The sequence below is a fragment of the Zootermopsis nevadensis genome, unplaced genomic scaffold, assembly GCF_977971745.1.
Source record: "Zootermopsis nevadensis isolate Lab colony 2312 unplaced genomic scaffold, Znev_1.0 Znev_ptg000003l, whole genome shotgun sequence".
Classification (NCBI taxonomy): domain Eukaryota; kingdom Metazoa; phylum Arthropoda; class Insecta; order Blattodea; family Termopsidae; genus Zootermopsis; species Zootermopsis nevadensis.
The window spans coordinates 1,578,202-1,601,044 of record NW_028259135.1 but is presented as its reverse complement, the minus strand read 5'-3'; positions in this window follow the sequence as shown (position 1 = coordinate 1,601,044).

Here is a 22,843-nt window from a genome sequence, read left to right as displayed (position 1 = left end):
AATGTCCACGGTGGTCTAGCGGTTAGAACGCTGGCCTTGTAATCCTGGGGTCTCGGGTTCGAATTTATAACTTGTGTTGGGCAAGGCCGTGGTCTAGGCAACACGGAGTTTTCCTCCGTGGCATCCCAACAATTACTCCATTCACACACAGAAGAAGGCAATGGCAAACCACTTCTGGATCATCTGCCAAGAACGTATATGAACAGGTCCCAGTCCGAGAAGAGAAAAGGATGGAAGGATCCTGTTCATATGGACCTGTCGTCAGACAGAACACTAATAATAATAAAAAAAAATATTTCTGACATATTCTTGAACGCAGTTAGCCCAAATTTATTGGCCTATAGCCGGACAAACTCACAGACAATGTAAATTTTATATCACGGATGGTTCATGGTCTTGTCGAGGACAGTACAATATCAGCCCTAATTTTTGTCGAATACAGGCCTTTAAATATTTCCAAGTCATTTGAAAGTAATTTCTTCAAATGCTTATTTCTGTAGAACCGTAGGTATCTGAATGACCACACTCATGTCACGTTGAGTACTCGTATAGCTAAACGTTATGTCAGTATCACGATAATATCAGACCAAGTGTTTACGGATTATAAGCCTTTAAATTTTTCAAGGCAATTCATAAGCCATTTTTTCAAACGCCTATATCTGCCATATTGTATGTGCCTGGAGGACTATGTTCATGTCACGTTGAGGTCACTGGTACATCAAGGTCATATCAAGGTTACGACAATCTTGGGTCGAAGGTGTGCCGAATAGGGGCTCTTGAAATTTTCAAGGTCATTTAAAGGGATTTTTTCTACCGAACTGATTTTATGAATAAAGCAAACGATTTTGATGGTCCTGATGGGTTACATAACTAAGGACTTTACGGCACTTAGCCTTATTTTAGGATAATGACATCATGGGGATTTTATTAGGCTGAAATTGTAACCTGGAATTGGGAGCGAAAAATTACACAAGGAATTTTTGGGGAGAAAGCCGATTTTAAAATTACCATTTGGAAAGTTTCCTGAGTCACATTAATTCATTGGATGGGTCCAGCCCCTTCATAGCTTGATGGCGATGTTTGTTATGGTATTTTACATCAACTGTTGATTTTTAAGGCCCTTTTGATGAACTCATCTGATGATGTGTTGTCTCTGAGAATGCTCTGTAGTTCACTGTTCAGCGAAGGATGTGTGGCGTGTCCCGGAGACTGACACTGGGGCCAGGTCGTTTCGATGGCTTCAAGTCTGAAATAGAACTTTGTTCTTGTAAAGGTTTACGGAGCTGCCTGCAGACAGGGGAATTTATGTACGAATAAATACTCAGACTATAGCCTATCCTTTGTAACACGAAACGATGTTCAGTAATATTTAAAACGTAGTTTTCCACTTTCAAGGAAACATGACACAGCTCTCTGAGACTACGACGAACATTTGGTTATAAAGACATAGCGGAACAAAAACGCTGTTTTTCTCCGAATCAAACAAAACCAATCAATATAATGCCAGGCCTACTCTAAAGTTAAAAATTCCGTGTTGTATGACTTTAAAGCAGGTAGTACATACAGCTTAAGGCTAGTTACAATTCTGTTTTAAAGACTACGCTGATGTTAAGCTTACGTCACGTATCTACATAGGATTCAGAGGCTGTGGCTATCTCTAGATTTTATGCTTAAAATAATGTTATTGACTAAATAATTACTGACAATGACTGATGAAATTAATCGATTTTAAGGTTTACAATCCACTAGTCGATAAGAAACTCTTATATGCTCCCAAGTGTGGAAAATATTAGGGTCCTACAACCCTCTGGTCTATTGAATATTTAACGATAGACTTCTAACTGTAAGGAAAAATAACTTATGTCTGAATTTTAAATAATAGATTTGTATCTGAAAAGAACATTGAAACCAATGAGGTATTCAAATGTATGAAGAAGGATTTGGAAAATATTCCTTGTTTATAGGGTATTTGCAAATGAAAGTCATTACCGATAGGCTGGGTTCGTAACTTGTCCTTTTTATCCTGGAACCTTCTCTCCGTGTGTCCCTGAACCCAGGAACTTGTTTCTGCAAGTCTCCGGAACTGCCCCAAAGCAGCGGCGGTCCATTATCTTCATGCGTACGAAGCCCATGACTGAGTTAGCGCATTTCTCGCAATTGCGTAGAGGCCAATAGAAATGATGCGTATTTCGAAATGAGATTTCGCTCTCTCACGTTGTCTGGTATAAAATATGTCTTCTGGGTTGTTAACCGACGTTTCGGAGGTCATACTGCCTCCATCATCAGAGTATGAAGATTTCTGTCTTCTGGGTTGTTGCGCTGTGTAGTCTGGTCGATATTAACCAACGTTTCAGAGGTCATACTGCCTCCGTCATCAGAGTATGAAGATTTCTGTCTTCTGGGTTGTTGACCGACGTTTCGGAGGTCATACTGCCTCCGTCATCAGGGGGAAATCTTCATCGAAAAAGTGTTCGTGGGCTAAGATAGGCCGATATTCCCAAACATTAAGGTCACGCTAATAGACATAGCACGATGAGGTCAGAGCTCCCGGATCGATTTCAGAGGCGTTATTATGCAGTTGAAATGTTTTGTGCGCGGACAGGCCCCGCCTTTAGCCACGCCTTTCGCATCTTATTGGTAGCTGCGTCAGGTTTGGGCGCGACCGCAGGTGAGAGACGCCATATTGATTTATATGTTACATGTTTACTTTGTTGATAAAATGGGGTTATTTCTCTGCTAGCTGTGTCCGCATTGTTGACACATCAAATATTTACGTTGGCTTTAGGTGTGACGAAGACCAGTGGCCTTCGGAAAACCGTGGCGTCCTCTGTCTGTTATCATCTCTGAGTATTTCATCAACGTTAATGCTTCTACATACAATTTTACCTCGAATTACCGGACAGTTAACGTCCCTGTAAAACACACAAATGTATCTGCTTTTAATACTCTGTATGCCTGTGTTAAAGATGGCGAGGAATTTATCGACTAATGAGCAGTTTAATTATTCGTATTTTTTTCCCGTCTAATAACAATTGTATATAAATAAAATTTATACATAAGATATTAAAATATCATTTACATAATTGGTACATGATGATATTTTAATATCTTATGTATTAATTTTATTTATATACAATTGTGATTAGACGGGGAAAAAAAAACACGAATAATTGAATTTTAATTCGCAATATGACGCAATTATATCGACTAGTGAGCAGTTGTTGGCTTTTCGAGGATTATTTAGTTATTTAGTAGTTTATTTATTATTTTAAAAATGTGGTTTACGTTCCCAAAGAAACACATTACATTTCTAATAATAGTCTTAGGTTTTATCACATATCTATTATGAATATATAGGTTTATTATTCCGCACCTACTTTTGTACCAAAAAGTTAATTTACATTAATCGAATTTAAATTACGTAATTCTAAAAATCTGCCAAAATACAAATCTTTTGTCCTATTTTGAAATGTAGTCAAAGCTACTGGTATTTATCGCTATAAACCCTGGCGATGGAGACAGTAACAACCTCTCTCAAAGTCCGGCCAGTTTCAGAAAACATTTATGTTGTTACAAATTTCTGGATACAATAAAATATAATAAATTATTCGGGTTTTGTCCGTCTATTCACAATTCATATATAAAATTTTTCAATTAAGATAATTAAAATATCATTTTGATGTTCCTCATCGAACGATTTGATTTACATTTGGAACATCTTTTTACGACGTGTTTCGGTTTCTATACGAACCATCTTCAGGTGTAAAAGTTAAAATTATAAACTTAAAAAAACTAATTACAATTTCTGATAGTTTCACAATATGACGTAACTATATCATATTAAGAAAATATAACACAAGTCTACAACCGTGATCCGTGGGAGATTCGAACTCATGTTTTTGTGGCCCCGAAACTAATTAGTAACATTTATCCTTACGATAATTACAGACTTTGTACGAGAAAATGTCTCCCGTTTGTAACATAGAACTCCCTAGGTTCAGGGTGACGAATGTTTGAGGAGAAGTCCTTAGTAAAGAATTTACGGCCTGCAATAGACCTCCAGTGAGACTTAACGGCGCATTAGTCACGCCTTGGTGCTACAACACGTTTTCCCACAGTCGCTATGAAACTCCCTATGGGACAAGGAAATCTTAAGTAGCAACAATAATTTGTCTTGTGTTTTGAAGTGTCCTTTTCGAGAATTATCTCCCTCTCTCACAAACGTTTTGAAGTCATTATCATAATAAGTAACCATAAAGTTCAGTGTGACACCGTTCATACATGGGTCTGTAACAACGGAAGAGAATACTAATAAATCAATAAAAATATATCAATTTAATTTTTTTTTGAATATTTATCATAAAAATAAATTCTTATTAAATATTAAAATATTACAATAATTAACATTTAAAATATTTTAAAAATATTAAATGATGTTCTTTATCGAAATATTCGATTTACATTAGACCATCATTTTTTCGAATATTTCGATAAGGAACATCATTTAATATTTTTAAAATATTTTAAATGTTAATTATTGTAATATTTTAATATTTAATAAGAATTTATTGTGATTAGACGGACAAGATTTAAATAATATATATTTATTATATCACAATATTATGACGCAACTTTACCATCTCATTTAATATCATAAAATTAAACTATTATCTCAAGTGTATAGAAATTTTAAGAAAAATAGTAAAATAATGCATATATTCCTTTAAATGCTTTCATGGACAAATTAATTTAAATTATAGCCTAAGCTTTGCCCTACATTTCTTAAGTAATTTTCACTCACGAACTAAAAATTGTAGGTTTTAGTAGGCTAGACTTTCCCCTTTCGTTCGTAGTAAGACCTAAGCCTACGGCCAATTTCAAAATAAGTAAATTTTAGGTTTTCATGGCGATGAGTCTGAAGACAGCCATCATCTATCTAAAGAAGGTATCCCTTCAGTACTTAAACTTGGTCATTTTAGACACATGAAACGTAATCTGTGATCTAGAATCAAGGGCTAATTCCTTCCTATTGTGATATTTCGCGATGAAATCGTATTCTTGCAAATGATTTGACCCTTTATATCCTAAAGGTTAACTGAGTCCTCCACCTGTTTTAACAGTAAGTAACATTTCTTCTTGTATTTGTGAGTTTCCTACGAAAATTAAAAAGTGATTATTTCCTAACAGCGCCAACAGGTTGACCTTTGTAATGTTGAAGTGTTGTTTTCTTTGCGGTACGTTCTGAATTCTTAAATAATATTTAATCTTTCGTCGACCTCCAATTTTCCACAGACCTGTTAAAAAACTACGATTGTGTTCCGATTTGACACCAGAGATGTCTTCCGTGGCGGAGTCGAATGTTTGTTAGGTCTGATGGTGTCTGTACCCGAAAAGCTTATATTTTAAATTTTTTGCAAGGACGGGAGGATAATTGTCTCTCTACCTGACTGACTGACTAATCCTGATTTATGGAAGTTTTGTTTTCTCTTGCTAATGCCGACTGATAGCATCATGCAGAGTTCCGCTGACAACACAGCAGAAGCCGACGTTTCCGCTATTAATCAAGCTTCCTGTTGTCAGTCACTTGTTTTCCAGCAGCGGGAGTTGCAAAACAAAAACAGCACGCCAGCCGCCATCAGTTGTCTCAGATTCAGCTGGTTGGTATGCTCGGTTCGAACCGCGGACAGAACTGTCATAATTGTCTTCAGTCCCTCCTGTAATCGGAGACGACAATACTGATTATTGTCGAGTGAGCTATCGATTTGTTGTGAAATAAAATTAAAATTTCTGTTAAGTGACTGTCACATGTCTGCTGTATTTCAGTCACTTTCATCACAAACAATCCTTTATTCGTCGTGGTTTATAATTTCAGGCAAGTTTAGAGATTCTGTGGTCTATTTTACTCTCCAGATGTGCAATAGATTGTCTTCTGCAGGTAACTAACCGTGTATCGTTTAAATCAGAGTTACCAGTGTATTTAGAAGAATATTCTAGTCTTGTCTTCAGCACTTCTCCTCTCGGACGTTCATCGCAACACACGAATATGCATAATTGACTTGTATTCATCCTTTCTACTGAGTACTCAACCAAAATAAAATCTTAAGTCTGTACGTCTATCAAACGTCGCAGCTGTGTGAATATTACTCCTGTTTATTAGCAATTCGGAAGGTCCCGAATTCAGATCTCGACATGGAAATTGGCTCTCTTGTCTAAGGATGAAGATTTCTGTCTTCTGGGTTGTTGCGCTGTGTAGTCTGGTAGATGTTAACCAACGTTTCAGAGGTCATACTGCCTCCATCATCAGGGCGATGAGTATGAAGATTTCTGTCTTCTGGGTTGTTGCGCTGTGTAGTCTGGTCGATGTTAACCAACGTTTCAGAGGTCATACTGCCTCCATCATCAGGGCGATGAGTATGAAGATTTCTGTCTTCTGGGTTGTTGCGCTGTGTAGTCTGGTCGATGTTAACCAACGTTTCAGAGGTCATACTGCCTCCATCATCAGGGCGATGAGTATGAAGATTTCTGTCTTCTGGGTTGTTGCACTGTGTAGTCTGGTCGATGTTAACCGACGTTTCAGAGGTCATACTGCCTCCGTCATCAGGGCGATGAGTATGAAGATTTCTGTCTTCTGGGTTGTTGCGCTGTGTAGTCTGGTCGATGTTAACCAACGTTTCAGAGGTCATACTACCTCCTTCATCAGGGCGATGAGTATGAAGATTTCTGTCTTCTGGGTTGTTGCACTGTGTAGTCTGGTCGATGTTAACCAACGTTTCAGAGGTCATACTGCCTCCGTCATCAGGGCGATGAGTATGAAGATTTCTGTCTTCTGGGTTGTTGCGCTGTGTAGTCTGGTCGATGTTAACCAACGTTTCAGAGGTCATACTGCCTCCGTCTGATGATGGAGGCAGTATGACCTCTGAAACGTTGGTTAACATCGACCAGACTACACAGCGCAACAACCCAGAAGACCGAAATCTTCATACTCACCGCTGTGAAAACCTCAAGTCTTACATTGTCTAAGGATTTTCGTGATTTTCCTCCCTTCAGGCAAATGCCGGGATATTATAAATAAAATATTTATCCTTCTTGGAAAATATCCACTTCCATATTATTATTACTAAGCAGGTTTGTGTTCGGCATATAACTTGTGGCTCGATGTATAATACTCGATCTGAATCGTCTTGATATCGGATATCCTGACCAATGTTTTTCGTATATTTTCAAGTCTCACGTGAACAATTTCGGAATATATAACCTGTGACCCGGGTTCACGGATTTCTCCTTCGAATTCCTAACACAGGCCTTAGACCCATATTTAATCAGAATTTATGATTATTCCATACGTCATTTTCAATGCTGTATAGCCTCTGCGGTGGAACACCGTCGTTTAATAGAGTCTATCCTATGAATCAATATTCTTATTCATGAGAATAAGCCTGTTGTATAACACGAAGTCAGATCTGAGTCGTCCTGTTGAAAGTTATCAACATCTTTCTCTCACACCATAGGCCTTCGTGATTCTTTACATGTCGCCAGTATAACGGAAGCCTTTTCTATGCACGTTGTATAACAACAATAGAGAAGTTTGTGGAGACAAGAAAGGCGTTTGAATCATTAGTTGTTCTGTAGAAAGTCATCTCCATTCATTGTTCCCTCTATCGAAATTCTTTTTACACGTCAGTATTTCGACGACAAACACCTTCTCGACACGCCGTGTAACAATTATAGAGAAGTTTATGAAGACACAGAGAGGAAAAAAAAAACATTTGAATCATTACGCAGCGTTTCGTAGATTATAGTTCCGTCGCTACTGGAAGCTTTTGCAAAACATTTCTATGTAAGGAAGTCCCATGATGCCTAATAATGAGATCGCGGGTGGTTTATTGCATGCAATAAACCATCACAACACAATAGAGCATCGTTAAACACTACTCACACAATGGTTGTCTCGCCCCTGACAGATATATTGGTGTCCAAATCGACCTGACTGTCACTGACAGTCTACACACGTAACCACTCCAGAGGAATGCCTTTGGAAAATGTCAGAGAATTAGTACTTGAGACCAGGCCTTGCTCTCGTCTTGTAGACAGACTCTCTTAGCTGATGATCACGTCAATGTGAAGCTTTGTGGGCCTATATGTTTACAACAGGTCCTGGGTTACATGCTCAGTCTGAAAATCGACTAACGTGACATATTCTTCGTGATTTTCCTCAGGAATAAAATTCTGGATAGTACAAGATTCTTTTACACCCCCAGTTCATCATTCACCGAAATTTGGTTTAAATTGTAGTGCATTTTAGAGTTGACGAAGGAATATGTCTGGTAAGTTCTAATACGAGGTGCAGACTTTGCTACTGGAAGATTGGTGTCATGGCATGTCCACAGGTTAAGAAACCACGATTCTTAAGCTGTGGTCATTGTACCGAAAGGTTTTACTGCTGTTCTCGTGTTATTAAAAATACGGTTAGCTACTTTCTAAATTTATTGTGTGGCCCGTACAATTTTTACTTACGCTGACTAAATTCAAAGGCCTTGGAAGTTTGTACCATTTTCATGGGCTGTTGTTGAAGACAGAGAAAGGACAGTGACTTGGAGACGTCCAAGGAGGTCCAGAATTTGTAGGGATATTTCCCCCCCAAAGTTATACAATGATCACGTCGCAGAACTGGGATAAGAAATGAGTAGATCTACAATACTTATGTTGGCAAGCCTGAAGATAATAGGTTATTCGGAAGACCTAGACGTTCTTGGGAGGATAATATTAAAATGGATCATGGAAATCGAGTAGGAATTTGTAGACTGGATTTATTTGGCTGATGTTAGGGGCTAATGTGAACACTACACTGAGCTTTAAGCTCACATAAAAGACCGGGAATTCTTTGAGTACTTGAGTGACTCTTAGCTTCTCAAGAAGGACTTTGTTTCGTGGAGTTAGTTAGTTAGTTACTACCCAACTGAAGTCATTGTTTGGAAAGTGGTTATTACCTGTTTGCAAGTTACGCCTTCAGTTGCAGATCAGGTTTTTTTATTCTAGACTTTGCGTTTAATCGAACATTAATCGTAATTAAAGTCATCCACGACCTTTCCCTTCGATCCAGTTCACAAAGATAAATTATGAGGACTGGTTTGGTGTCCATGCTCCCAGAACAATACAGGACATTTGTATTTACATGAGTTGATGGGACTGAAACCCTCCACGACAAAAGTCAGCGTTTTACAAGACAAAGTAGCATTTCCTGAACAAGAAAACATTGCTACCCGCTATGCTATTTTGTTAAGGCAGTCGCAGCGGGGAACAAGGGGTGTCACAGTTCCAGAGGAGGAAGGAAGGCTTAGTTGGTGGCTAGGGTTCCGAAGGATCGTAAAGATGCTTTGTAGTAGTGGAAAATATGAACCGGAGATGAAGGCAAGGGGAGAGATAGCATTCATACAGATGAAGGTGGCTGTTATCCGGGATGTTGTACCGCGTACTCCATCATAAATGCGATTACTCTGATAATGGAGGCAGTATGACCTCTGAAACGTCGGTAAACTTCTACCAGACTACACGGCGTACTCACAGCCGTGCAAACCTCAAATCTTACTACATACGAAATGTTGGTATTACTAATGGTAAATAGACTGAAAAATGTGCACCTTGTGTGGTCCGTATTTACATGTTATTCTCACCAAGTTTAATGAAAATCCGTCTGATAAAAAGAATTTTGGATAGGAAAAGGCACACGGATAGCGAAAACCTATGTTTCTTTAAGATAGTGTAGTTGCGTCATATTGTGATTTATTAAATTAAAATTAAATTATTTGGTTATTCCGTCAAATCACAATGTATTTAAAATAAGATAACTAAAATAATTAAAATATCATTCTGTGTTCCATATCGAATAATCGATTTACAATTGGAACAGTTACAACATGTTTCGGTTTTATTAAACCATCATCAGGTGTAAAATTTGAGTTTTTAAAAAAAAAATTGTAAAAAAAAATTGTAATTGAGTTTTAAATTTAATATAATTTTACACCTGATGATGGTTTAATAAAACCGAAACATGTTGTAACTGTTCCAATTGTAAATCGATTATTCGATATGGAACACAGAATGATATTTTAATTATTTTAATTATCTTATTTTAAATACATTGTGATTTGACGGAATAACCAAATAATTTAATTTTAAATATGTTTCTTTGTTTTTGTTTTTTTACAAATAAGGAAGATATAAGTGATAAATCGTTGATAAATAAACAAATCATGTTACCTCCTATGAATTTTTCTGACACCGTACAGGCTTGTACGTGGTTACCAGTGTTTCGTAGTTAGCTTCCATCTTTGTATTCCTCCGAAACGACGATAACCACTTACGAGACTATGCATCACAACTCAGGAAACCACATCCGCCATCTTTATCACCGTGAGAACCTCAAATTTCATATATTAGGCCTACTGTGAAAGGTTCTTGAGTGACCAGTTACTTTTGTACAGCCCTGAATAGTGTACAACCAAAATTATGACTTTATTATCCCTGTAGAGAAGACGTTTTCAGCAAAACAAAATAGTATCGAACACAAGAAAGTCCCATTTTGTTGTTTGAAAGCTGTGCTATGTTTGTTTGTTAAAAGCTTGCTCCTAGCCGTCGAGTCTCATTGTCCGCAGCCAGCACCTGGGTCAGTGTCTTAAATCATTGGCTTCAATGTATCGAAGAAGATTCTCTTTTGTTTTTCTCAAAATCGTACAATAACTTTTATCTTTGAGAGCAAAATATACAAAATTTTGAGCTATGAAGGTGAGATATTGTTTCTTCTGGATTTTGGTACCGTGTAGTGGAGGCAGTAGTGTCCCCATTTTATTTTATTTAGTGTTCTGTCTGACGACAGGTCCATATGAACAGGATCCTTCCATCCTTTTCTCTTCTCGGACTGGGACCTGTTCATATACGTTCTTGGCAGATGATCCAGAAGTGGTTTGCCATTGCCTTCTTCTGTGTGTGAATGGAGTAATTGTTGGGATGCCACGGAGGAAAACTCCGTGTTGCCTAGACCACGGCCTTGCCCAACACAAGTTATAAATTCGAACCCGAGACCCCAGGATTACAAGGCCAGCGTTCTAACCGCTAGACCACCGTGGCCAAAATTTTAATTAGTAGTCATCTGCAAAACTACACTGTGCTGTAACACAAGGGTGGAGCGTTATCATTAACCCTGTTAGCCATGTTGGCTTTGCTAACACAAAAAATCAGTTAATGTCGAAGAGTTTAGAGTCTGAAGTATAGCCCAGTATTGTTTAATACGTTTCTACGCTCATCTCGAGCAAACTCGCCAAATATTAATTACCGGAACGAATAAAATGTTTCGAGCGTAGTTAAACCTTTAATTGCCAGTGGTAACTATATATACCACGTGCTTTAACTAACAGTAACTCCGCATGTTGTATCCTTACGTTTTATACAGTTTTTGAATTAGAATTTACCTGGAGCGAGTAACAGAGGGAACGCGTGAGAATTGTCACATTTCTTCCAAAGTCGTCACGCGTAGGAACGCCGTGGGCCTACAGCCGATCTGTTATAGTCTGACTGCTGACCGGGTCTGCAGGTAGTGAGGGGCTTCGGTTTACTCGTGTGATGAACGGTCCATCGCTCAGATTTTCAAAGCTCCGACAGACCGCTCTTCAGGTACTAATTCTTAGCCCTAAGATGTCGAATTTCGACGACAAAACTTTGGCACTTAACGTATAAAATATACGACAGTCCTACTGAAAATTTCTACTATTTACACGGGAGATGATCTTGTCCGCTGATCACAACCAACATAATAAACGTATTGTATTGTTATTTGATTCTAATAGGCTATTAATTTGTTTTAAGCTGGTTATGTTTTCAAGTAATTTACTTTCATGAGATGATAATGTTGCGTCATATTGTGATGATTATAATTGTTTAATTTTAACCGTCTAATCACAATAAAATATTATATTAAATATTAAAATATTATTATTATAATTAACATTTAATATTTAAAATATATTAAAATATAGGATTGCATTTAGAATATTACATTTAAATTTATATTGATTATACACCTGAAGATGGTTCATTGAAAACCGAAACATGTCGTGAAAAAGATGATGCTCTAATTGTAAATCGAACATTTCGATAGAAAGAGCATCATTTTAATATATTTTAATATATTTTAAATATTTTAAATGTTAATTATAATAATATTTTAATATTTAATAAAATATTTTATTGTGATTAGACGGTTAAAATTAAACAATTAATTTGGGGCTACTTATGTGCCTGAAAAGGGTCACACAAGGTCAGCACTAAAACAACAGTATAAGAACAAATAATATACGAATAGCATATTAATAATCTAAATATACAGATGTAATTATAATAATCGCCATCATTTCACAAATTATCCTTTAAACAAAATGCTTAAAGTGAATACTTAATTGGTAATTAGGCCGAGTGTCCTTCCGCCCGTATATTTTATCTACGAAATTTGTGACTGAATATCGACGAAATTTGGTATTAGGGTTCAGCCTTCAGGGTACCCTGGAAGCAGTAAGTTCCTCTGAATCGTCGGCACTCTTCTGTCAGACTACACGGCGTAGGAACTCAGAAGACAGAAATCTTCAAAGAGTTTCGTTGTTGTCAAGAGACACACGACGAAGGGGTTACGTCATCCGCGTTGAAACTTCACGCATTTGAAACCTTGGCGCTGGATGGAGTTCACCGCGTAGCTGCACGTTCTGACTGATTAAACCTCGAGGGAGAGCTCCTGCTACCCTTTGGATAAGAATCGGGAATAAATATTTATACGCTGTTGTACGCGAAGAGCAGAATCCCGTGTTACAGAATCTGCAAAATTGAAAGCTGTGGGAAAACCGCAGATCACACAATAGGTTTATCCTCATTAGGAAACACGAGGCGGGGTGCGTTTTGTTCGGAAGCTACAGCCGTGCCGACGAACACAGGGCGACAGATCTGGCCTTAAGTTAAGCCACTTTTACTCTCTTTACTTCTGAGAAATTTGCCGCTGTAACTTTAGCTCAGAGTCCGACTGGCTGAGTACTTCGGCACCTGGTGAAACAACTTTCTTCACGGTGACGTAATGAATGATATTAGAAAATAGTTTTGTTTTTGTTGTCCAATGTCCTGAAATGCCAGGTGTTTCATAGTAAATAACGAACTCCATGGTTTTGAAACGTCAATTTTATGGAAACCGAGTGTTCATCAACGTTAATTTTAACAGACGATTATTTTCAGACGTACACTTCAACTAGTCCTTTCTCTTTTTGTATTTATTCATTTTAATACCATTATTATTTGGAAGATTGATAAAGGTTAAACATTAAGATGTATCTTTAGGAGGTGGATGAAACTAGCTCAGGATCGTGTCCAGATGTATCGCCAATGTTGAAATTTAGGTTTTGATACGACAGTGTTATTCCACAGTAGAGTCTATTAGCCTGTGAGAGGAAGTTTATATTTGAAGATTTCTGTCTTCTGGGTTGTTGCGCTGTGTAGTCTGGTCGATGTTAACCAACGTTTCAGAGGTCATACTGCCTCCATCATCAGGGCGATGAGTATGAAGATTTCTGTCTTCTGGGTTGTTGCGCTGTGTAGTCTGGTCGATGTTTACCAACATTTCAGAGGTCATACTGCCTCCATCATCAGGGCGATGAGTATGAAGATTTCTGTCTTCTGGGGTGTTGCCGTGTGTAGTCTGGTCGATGTTAACCAACGTTTCAGAGGTCATACAACAGCCCAGAAGACAGAAGTCTTCATACTCACCGCTGTGAAAACCTCAAATCTTATAAGTTTATATTTCATTTTGTATATCTTCTTAGGTCCAGATATTTTCCTCAGTACCCAATTCTCACATATCCTCGCTATGTTTTTAACTTAATCAGAGACGAAGTATCTCAGTGATAAAATAGCTACTTATAATATTTAAGAAATGACGTAAAACCTTCTTGGCAATGAGCCCGTACACCACTGAGCCACACATGCGTGAATAGAGATGTTACCATAAACATCCGAATTTGGCCTCCACACCTTTTCTTTCTTTTTTCCGAAAAAAAGGCCATTGATGTATTTATGGACCATTGAAAATCATTGGCGGTATTGTGCGACAAGTTTCCACAATCATTTATCTTGTCCTCGCTCTGCGGCGCGGCTTTTGAGCTCCTGGAAGCTGCGCCGCGGAAACATGTGTTTGTAGCTGCCCCCAGGTAGGGCCCGACCATTATACCAGTTTACTTGCAATGTGTGACCACATCGAGACCCGTGAGTTTGTTCCGTTCTCTTCAATTGAGCAGCGAATATCAAACAATCGGCCTCTTGGTCGCTCCTGAGGGGAAATCAAACACAAGTTGAATGCCACTCCTCATTTCAGAGAGCACAAAGCCTCCAGATGCTTTCTTTGTCGTTACACATCTCCGTTCATGGAAGGTTCATATTCGTTTATTGCTTATATAAACGTATTCCAGATCATGTTAATGTACACCAAAGATAATATGTAAATCTAATGTTGACGGATTTAATCAACCTTTTTTTATTTAGATATTACAGAATATTTCAGCCTTCACAAAAGGTTCTGTGCTAACGTCAGTACTGTTTCTGGGTTATGGCACAGTGTAGATGTGGGCTGCACTGCCGACGTTTCGGTTATATTTATTTCCTCCATCTTCAAGGCGAAGTTATTCACCAATGACATTTGCAAAGGCATATTTCCTGTCGACTCTATTTTGTTAATTACATACCATATCGAAAATATGGTTATTTTAAAGAACGATCTAGGTATTTAAAATATTAATATATGTTAAAATTAAATTATTTGGTTATTCCGTCAAATCACAATGTATTTAAAATAAGATAATTAAAAGAATTAAGATATCATTCTGTGTTCCATATCGAATAATCGATTTACAATTGGAACAGTTACAACATGTTTCGGTTTTATTAAACCATCATCAGGTGTAAAATTATATTAAATTTAAAACTCAATTACAATTTTTTACAATTTTTTCGTAGTGTAGTTTTTTGGAGGTCGTGTCCAGATATTTTCATATAATGGATCAACTTTATTGTTTGAAGTGATGCTTTTGATGTTTACATCGGTCAGAGATGAAATAGTAGACAACACAGTTGTGTCTGGAGGTGATTCAGAAGTATTACCGTATCCGATCAAGGTTTAATACTGAATATATTAATATATGTTATGATGCCAAGTACTAATTTCTTATTTTGTTCTGTTTTTGGCGAATTTTACGAAGTTGAATTTGAGCGTCTATACACTGTAGATGGTAACACACCGAAACGGCAAAAACTTAAATTCTTGTTGTAAAATTTAGTGTATACTTTTCAAACCAAATATCATAATTTTTTTTTTTTTTTTTTTTGAGATTAAACGTGAGGACGGAAATATCCTCCCTAACTCACTTACGCCGAGTGTTAAGAATGCATAAGACGAGTATTTGTTACACAGGCCTACATGTCGTGACCGGAAGCACCAAGCAGGTCCAGTGTCCTTCATACAAATTATGTCGGCCCAGAATTGCAGGTTACCCAAGATGACTAGCGAATATTTTAATAAGGCTGTTGTGTTGGTATGACTGGCGGGTCTCATAATAACACCGTAGTGTTGTCGTGACTGGCAGTGATGCTACTGTGTGCTTACGCCTCTAGAATATAGGTCCGTTTGAACAGAAGTCAATTCCACTGGATGGGATATTCCTACACAAATTCGTTAATCAGGAAATGCAAACGTAGCCAGCAGGGAGATAGTTCAGATAACTCCGTCATCCTCTACTTTGTAAGACCAATAAACACTCTTTCGTACTAATAATAGTTTTAATATATTATGCCTTATGTTCGTGTTTATTTTGTCTTGCTAATGTTACTCATATCTAAGCTACTTACAGCCAAGTAACACACTTACAAGTGTAGTCCTCTCGCTTCGTTTGTAATTCGTATAAATCAGTGGTATTCAACCTTTTTTATAATTTCTGTTCAACTTTGTACCCCACAAAGTTGTTGGTGTATAATTCAAGTTATACATAGTATATAATCTACATCTAAAATAAATTAAATAAATTACATTACTGATTATTCAGTGTTTATCATAATTTTTTTTTTAAATTTCACGTACCCCCTAAGATGTCTTCGCGTACCCCCAGATATAATTTCTCTTCAACTTTGTACCCCCAAAGTTGTTGGTGTATAATTCAAGTTATACATAGTATATAATCTACATCTAAAATAAATTAAATAAATTACATTACTGATTATTCAGTGTTTATCATAATTTTTTTTTTAAATTTCACGTACCCCCTAAGATGTCTTCGCGTACCCCCAGATATAATTTCTCTTCAACTTTGTACCCCCAAAGTTGTTGGTGTATAATTCAAGTTATACATAGTATATAATCTACATCTAAAATAAATTAAATAAATTACATTACTGATTATTCAGTGTTTATCATAATTTTTTTTTTAAATTTCACGTACCCCCTAAGATGTCTTCGCGTACCCTAGGTTGAATACCACTGGTATAAATCAATGATAATTTTAATTCCGTTTCTTTTATCTTATTTAACAAGGCATTATGTGCTAATGCCCGTCCCCCTTGATAAACGTTTAAATAAATTATTGTTTTTTATAAAATTTGTCATGAGCATTACTCCTGTCTGACCGTTAGTGTTATTGGTCTCCTACCATCAACAACAGCCTACACGGAGGCCACTTCATATAGTGTCCTTAATCTTTGTGTTTAATAAATTGTTCAAGTAGAACGTAAACCGACCTGGCAACCACTCGAAGTATATCTTAACCCTTTAAAACGCAGTAAGCCTGCATTTTATTAGTAAGGGTTTTGTATGGTTTTAAGGGAGAGGTAGACGCTGATGATGAAGACAGTAAGTCATTAAATTTCTACCAGAGGACGGTCATCTTCAGGGTGGATATAGTACAAAGTAGTAACCAATAAGTCACAATATAGCCTAGATGCTGACCTGTACGGATCAACAACGAGAAAGGTAGATATCTATTTTTAGAAAAAGTATACTAAGCTTAGAAAATATTTGATACAATGTCAGACGTCGATGTCTTCAGTTTTGGCAGTGTCTTATTGTTTTTAATCAAATTATAAATAACAGACGTTACTATTTTGCACATACGCTCCAAATAAAATATTTAATCATCAGATAGACAAATCTGATTCCATTTGGAGACGTCAGATGTTTAATTTCGGCGAATGCGCCAGAATTGTTACGGCAGATGTACGTCTCTAACCTGCTACCAGCTTTCAGGTTTTACAGATTGTCCTTAAGCGAACTATAATTAAAGTAATGCTGGTATTCAGTTAACCATTAACAACATCATTTTAAATCTAGTCACGTCTTTATAAATATTCGTAATTTGTACAATAAGAAACGTAATAGATTAATAGTTGTAAGACTTGAGGTTCTCACAGCGGTGAGTATGAATATTTCCGTCTTCTGGGTTGTTGCGTCTTGTGTAGTCTGGTCGATGTTTACCAACGTTTCAGAGGTCATACTGCCTCCATCATCAGAGTATGAAGATTTCCGTCTTCTGGGTTGTTGCGCTGTGTAGTCTGGTCGATGTTAACCAACGTTTCAGAGGTCATACTGCCTCCATCATCAGAGTATGAAGATTTCTGTCTTTTGGGTTGTTGCGCTGTGTAGTCTGGTAGATGTTAACCAACGTTTCGGAGGTCATACTGCCTCCGTCATCAGAGTATGAATATTTCCGTCTTCTGGGTTGTTGTGCTGTGTAGTCTGGTCGATGTTGACCAACGTTTCAGAGGTCATACTGCCTCCATCATCAGGGCGATGAGTATGAAGCTTTCTGTCTTCTGGGTTCTTGCGCTGTGTAGTCTGGTCGATGTTATCCAACGTTTCTGAGGTCATACTGCCTCCGTCATCAGGGTGATATTCAGATTAATAGTTGTTAATACTAAATCAGGCCCACGTGATCTTTATTTATACACGTCATAGGCTGTGTGGGCATGAAAGTGTATTGGTAAAGTCTCAAAGAATTCATTCCGAAATAATTCGTCCTGCAGTTCAGCGTATTGAAAGTTGACGTAGGCTACAGCTGAGGCTAGGCGGCAGGTGGGGCCGTCTTATTGTGCGATCCCCAGCCTTTTAGCTGCTGTAAACATTTGTGTTAAACCGCCGCATGATGGGATAAACCCGGTGTTCCTTTTAGACGCCTCGTATTTCTGACAAAGCCGCTGTTGTAATTTATAACTAGTAAGCTTGTGTAAAAACACCATTATTGTAGTCTGACAACATAAAATCCTTGTTCCCTTTCTGGTGGAGGGGGAGAGGCGGACAAGTGCCCGAAGATCCTGCGGTCCTCTGGAGCCTCAATTCCGATTCGACACGAAATTCAGATCGGATCTAAGGAGTTGCCGAATTCAGTTATTTTAAGACAGATCTTGTGAAATCTGGGGATTTCACGAATATGAAGACGTCCGTCTTCTAGGCTGTTGAGTCGTGTAGTCTGGTAGAAGTTTGCCGACGTTTCAGAGATCCTTGCTGCTTTCATCATCAGAACTATGAACTCTGAAACGTTCGTAAAATTCAACCAGACTACACAGCGCAACAACCCAGAAGACAGAAATCTTCATACTCATCGCCCTGATGATGGAGGCAGTATGACCTCTGAAACGTTGGTTAACATCGACCAGACTACACAGCGCAACAACCCAGAAGACAGAAATCTTCATACTCATCGCCCTGATGATGGAGGCAGTATGACCTCTGAAACGTTGGTTAACATCGACCAGACTACACAGCGCAATAACCCAGAAGACAGAAATCTTCATACTCATCGCCCTGATGATGGAGGCAGTATGACCTCTGAAACGTTGGTTAACATCGACCAGACTACACAGCGCAACAACCCAGAAGACAGAAATCTTCATACTCATCGCCCTGATGATGGAGGCAGTATGACCTCTGAAACGTTGGTTAACATCGACCAGACTACACAGCGCAACAACCCAGAAGACAGAAATCTTCATACTCATCGCCCTGATGATGGAGGCAGTATGACCTCTGAAACGTTGGTTAACATCGACCAGACTACACAGCGCGACAACCCAGAAGACGGAAATCTTCATACTCATCGCCCTGATGATGGAGGCAGTATGACCTCTGAAACGTTGGTTAACATCGACCAGACTACACAGCGCAACAACCCAGAAGACGGAAATCTTCATACTCATCGCCCTGATGATGGAGGCAGTATGACCTCAGAAACGTTGGTTAACATCGACCAGACTACACAGCGCGACAACCCAGAAGACAGAAATCTTCATACTCATCGCCCTGATGATGGAGGCAGTATGACCTCTGAAACGTTGGTTAACATCGACCAGACTACACAGCGCGACAACCCAGAAGACGGAAATCTTCATACTCATCGCCCTGATGATGGAGGCAGTATGACCTCAGAAACGTTGGTTAACATCGACCAGACTACACAGCGCGACAACCCAGAAGACAGAAATCTTCATACTCATCGCCCTGATGATGGAGGCAGTATGACCTCTGAAACGTTGGTTAACATCGACCAGACTACACAGCGCAACAACCCAGAAGACAGAAATCTTCATACTCATCGCCCTGATGATGGAGGCAGTATGACCTCTGAAACGTTGGTTAACATCGACCAGACTACACAGCGCGACAACCCAGAAGACGGAAATCTTCATACTCATCGCCCTGATGATGGAGGCAGTATGACCTCAGAAACGTTGGTTAACATCGACCAGACTACACAGCGCGACAACCCAGAAGACGGAAATCTTCATACTCATCGCCCTGATGATGGAGGCAGTATGACCTCTGAAACGTTGGTAAACATCGACCAGACTACACAGCGCAACAACCCAGAAGACAGAAATCTTCATACTCATCGCCCTGATGATGGAGGCAGTATGACCTCTGAAACGTTGGTAAACATCGACCAGACTACACAGCGCAACAACCCAGAAGACAGAAATCTTCATACTCATCGCCCTGATGATGGAGGCAGTATGACCTCTGAAACGTTGGTTAACATCGACCAGACTACACAGCGCAACAACCCAGAAGACAGAAATCTTCATACTCATCGCCCTGATGATGGAGGCAGTATGACCTCTGAAACGTTGGTAAACATCGACCAGACTACACAGCGCAACAACCCAGAAGACGGAAATCTTCATACTCATCGCCCTGATGATGGAGGCAGTATGACCTCAGAAACGTTGGTTAACATCGACCAGACTACACAGCGCGACAACCCAGAAGACAGAAATCTTCATACTCATCGCCCTGATGATGGAGGCAGTATGACCTCTGAAACGTTGGTTAACATCGACCAGACTACACAGCGCAACAACCCAGAAGACAGAAATCTTCATACTCATCGCCCTGATGATGGAGGCAGTATGACCTCTGAAACGTTGGTTAACATCGACCAGACTACACAGCGCGACAACCCAGAAGACGGAAATCTTCATACTCATCGCCCTGATGATGGAGGCAGTATGACCTCAGAAACGTTGGTTAACATCGACCAGACTACACAGCGCGACAACCCAGAAGACGGAAATCTTCATACTCATCGCCCTGATGATGGAGGCAGTATGACCTCTGAAACGTTGGTTAACATCGACCAGACTACACAGCGCAACAACCCAGAAGACAGAAATCTTCATACTCATCGCCCTGATGATGGAGGCAGTATGACCTCTGAAACGTTGGTAAACATCGACCAGACTACACAGCGCAACAACCCAGAAGACAGAAATCTTCATACTCATCGCCCTGATGATGGAGGCAGTATGACCTCTGAAACGTTGGTTAACATCGACCAGACTACACAGCGCGACAACCCAGAAGACGGAAATCTTCATACTCATCGCCCTGATGATGGAGGCAGTATGACCTCAGAAACGTTGGTTAACATCGACCAGACTACACAGCGCGACAACCCAGAAGACGGAAATCTTCATACTCATCGCCCTGATGATGGAGGCAGTATGACCTCTGAAACGTTGGTTAACATCGACCAGACTACACAGCGCAACAACCCAGAAGACAGAAATCTTCATACTCTGATGATGGAGGCAGTATGACCTCAGAAACGTTGGTTAACATCGACCAGACTACACAGCGCAACAACCCAGAAGACAGAAATCTTCATACTCATCGCCCTGATGATGGAGGCAGTATGACCTCAGAAACGTTGGTTAACATCGACCAGACTACACAGCGCAACAACCCAGAAGACAGAAATCTTCATACTCATCGCCCTGATGATGGAGGCAGTATGACCTCTGAAACGTTGGTTAACATCGACCAGACTACACAGCGCGACAACCCAGAAGACGGAAATCTTCATACTCATCGCCCTGATGATGGAGGCAGTATGACCTCTGAAACGTTGGTTAACATCGACCAGACTACACAGCGCGACAACCCAGAAGACGGAAATCTTCATACTCATCGCCCTGATGATGGAGGCAGTATGACCTCTGAAACGTTGGTTAACATCGACCAGACTACACAGCGCGACAACCCAGAAGACGGAAATCTTCATACTCATCGCCCTGATGATGGAGGCAGTATGACCTCTGAAACGTTGGTTAACATCGACCAGACTACACAGCGCAACAACCCAGAAGACAGAAATCTTCATACTCATCGCCCTGATGATGGAGGCAGTATGACCTCTGAAACGTTGGTTAACATCGACCAGACTACACAGCGCAACAACCCAGAAGACAGAAATCTTCATACTCATCGCCCTGATGATGGAGGCAGTATGACCTCTGAAACGTTGGTTAACATCGACCAGACTACACAGCGCAACAACCCAGAAGACAGAAATCTTCATACTCATCGCCCTGATGATGGAGGCAGTATGACCTCTGAAACGTTGGTTAACATCGACCAGACTACACAGCGCGACAACCCAGAAGACGGAAATCTTCATACTCATCGCCCTGATGATGGAGGCAGTATGACCTCTGAAACGTTGGTTAACATCGACCAGACTACACAGCGCGACAACCCAGAAGACGGAAATCTTCATACTCATCGCCCTGATGATGGAGGCAGTATGACCTCTGAAACGTTGGTTAACATCGACCAGACTACACAGCGCAACAACCCAGAAGACAGAAATCTTCATACTCATCGCCCTGATGATGGAGGCAGTATGACCTCAGAAACGTTGGTTAACATCGACCAGACTACACAGCGCGACAACCCAGAAGACGGAAATCTTCATACTCATCGCCCTGATGATGGAGGCAGTATGACCTCTGAAACGTTGGTTAACATCGACCAGACTACACAGCGCAACAACCCAGAAGACAGAAATCTTCATACTCATCGCCCTGATGATGGAGGCAGTATGACCTCTGAAACGTTGGTAAACATCGACCAGACTACACAGCGCAACAACCCAGAAGACAGAAATCTTCATACTCATCGCCCTGATGATGGAGGCAGTATGACCTCAGAAACGTTGGTTAACATCGACCAGACTACACAGCGCAACAACCCAGAAGACAGAAATCTTCATACTCATCGCCCTGATGATGGAGGCAGTATGACCTCTGAAACGTTGGTAAACATCGACCAGACTACACAGCGCAACAACCCAGAAGACAGAAATCTTCATACTCATCGCCCTGATGATGGAGGCAGTATGACCTCTGAAACGTTGGTTAACATCGACCAGACTACACAGCGCAACAACCCAGAAGACAGAAATCTTCATACTCATCGCCCTGATGATGGAGGCAGTATGACCTC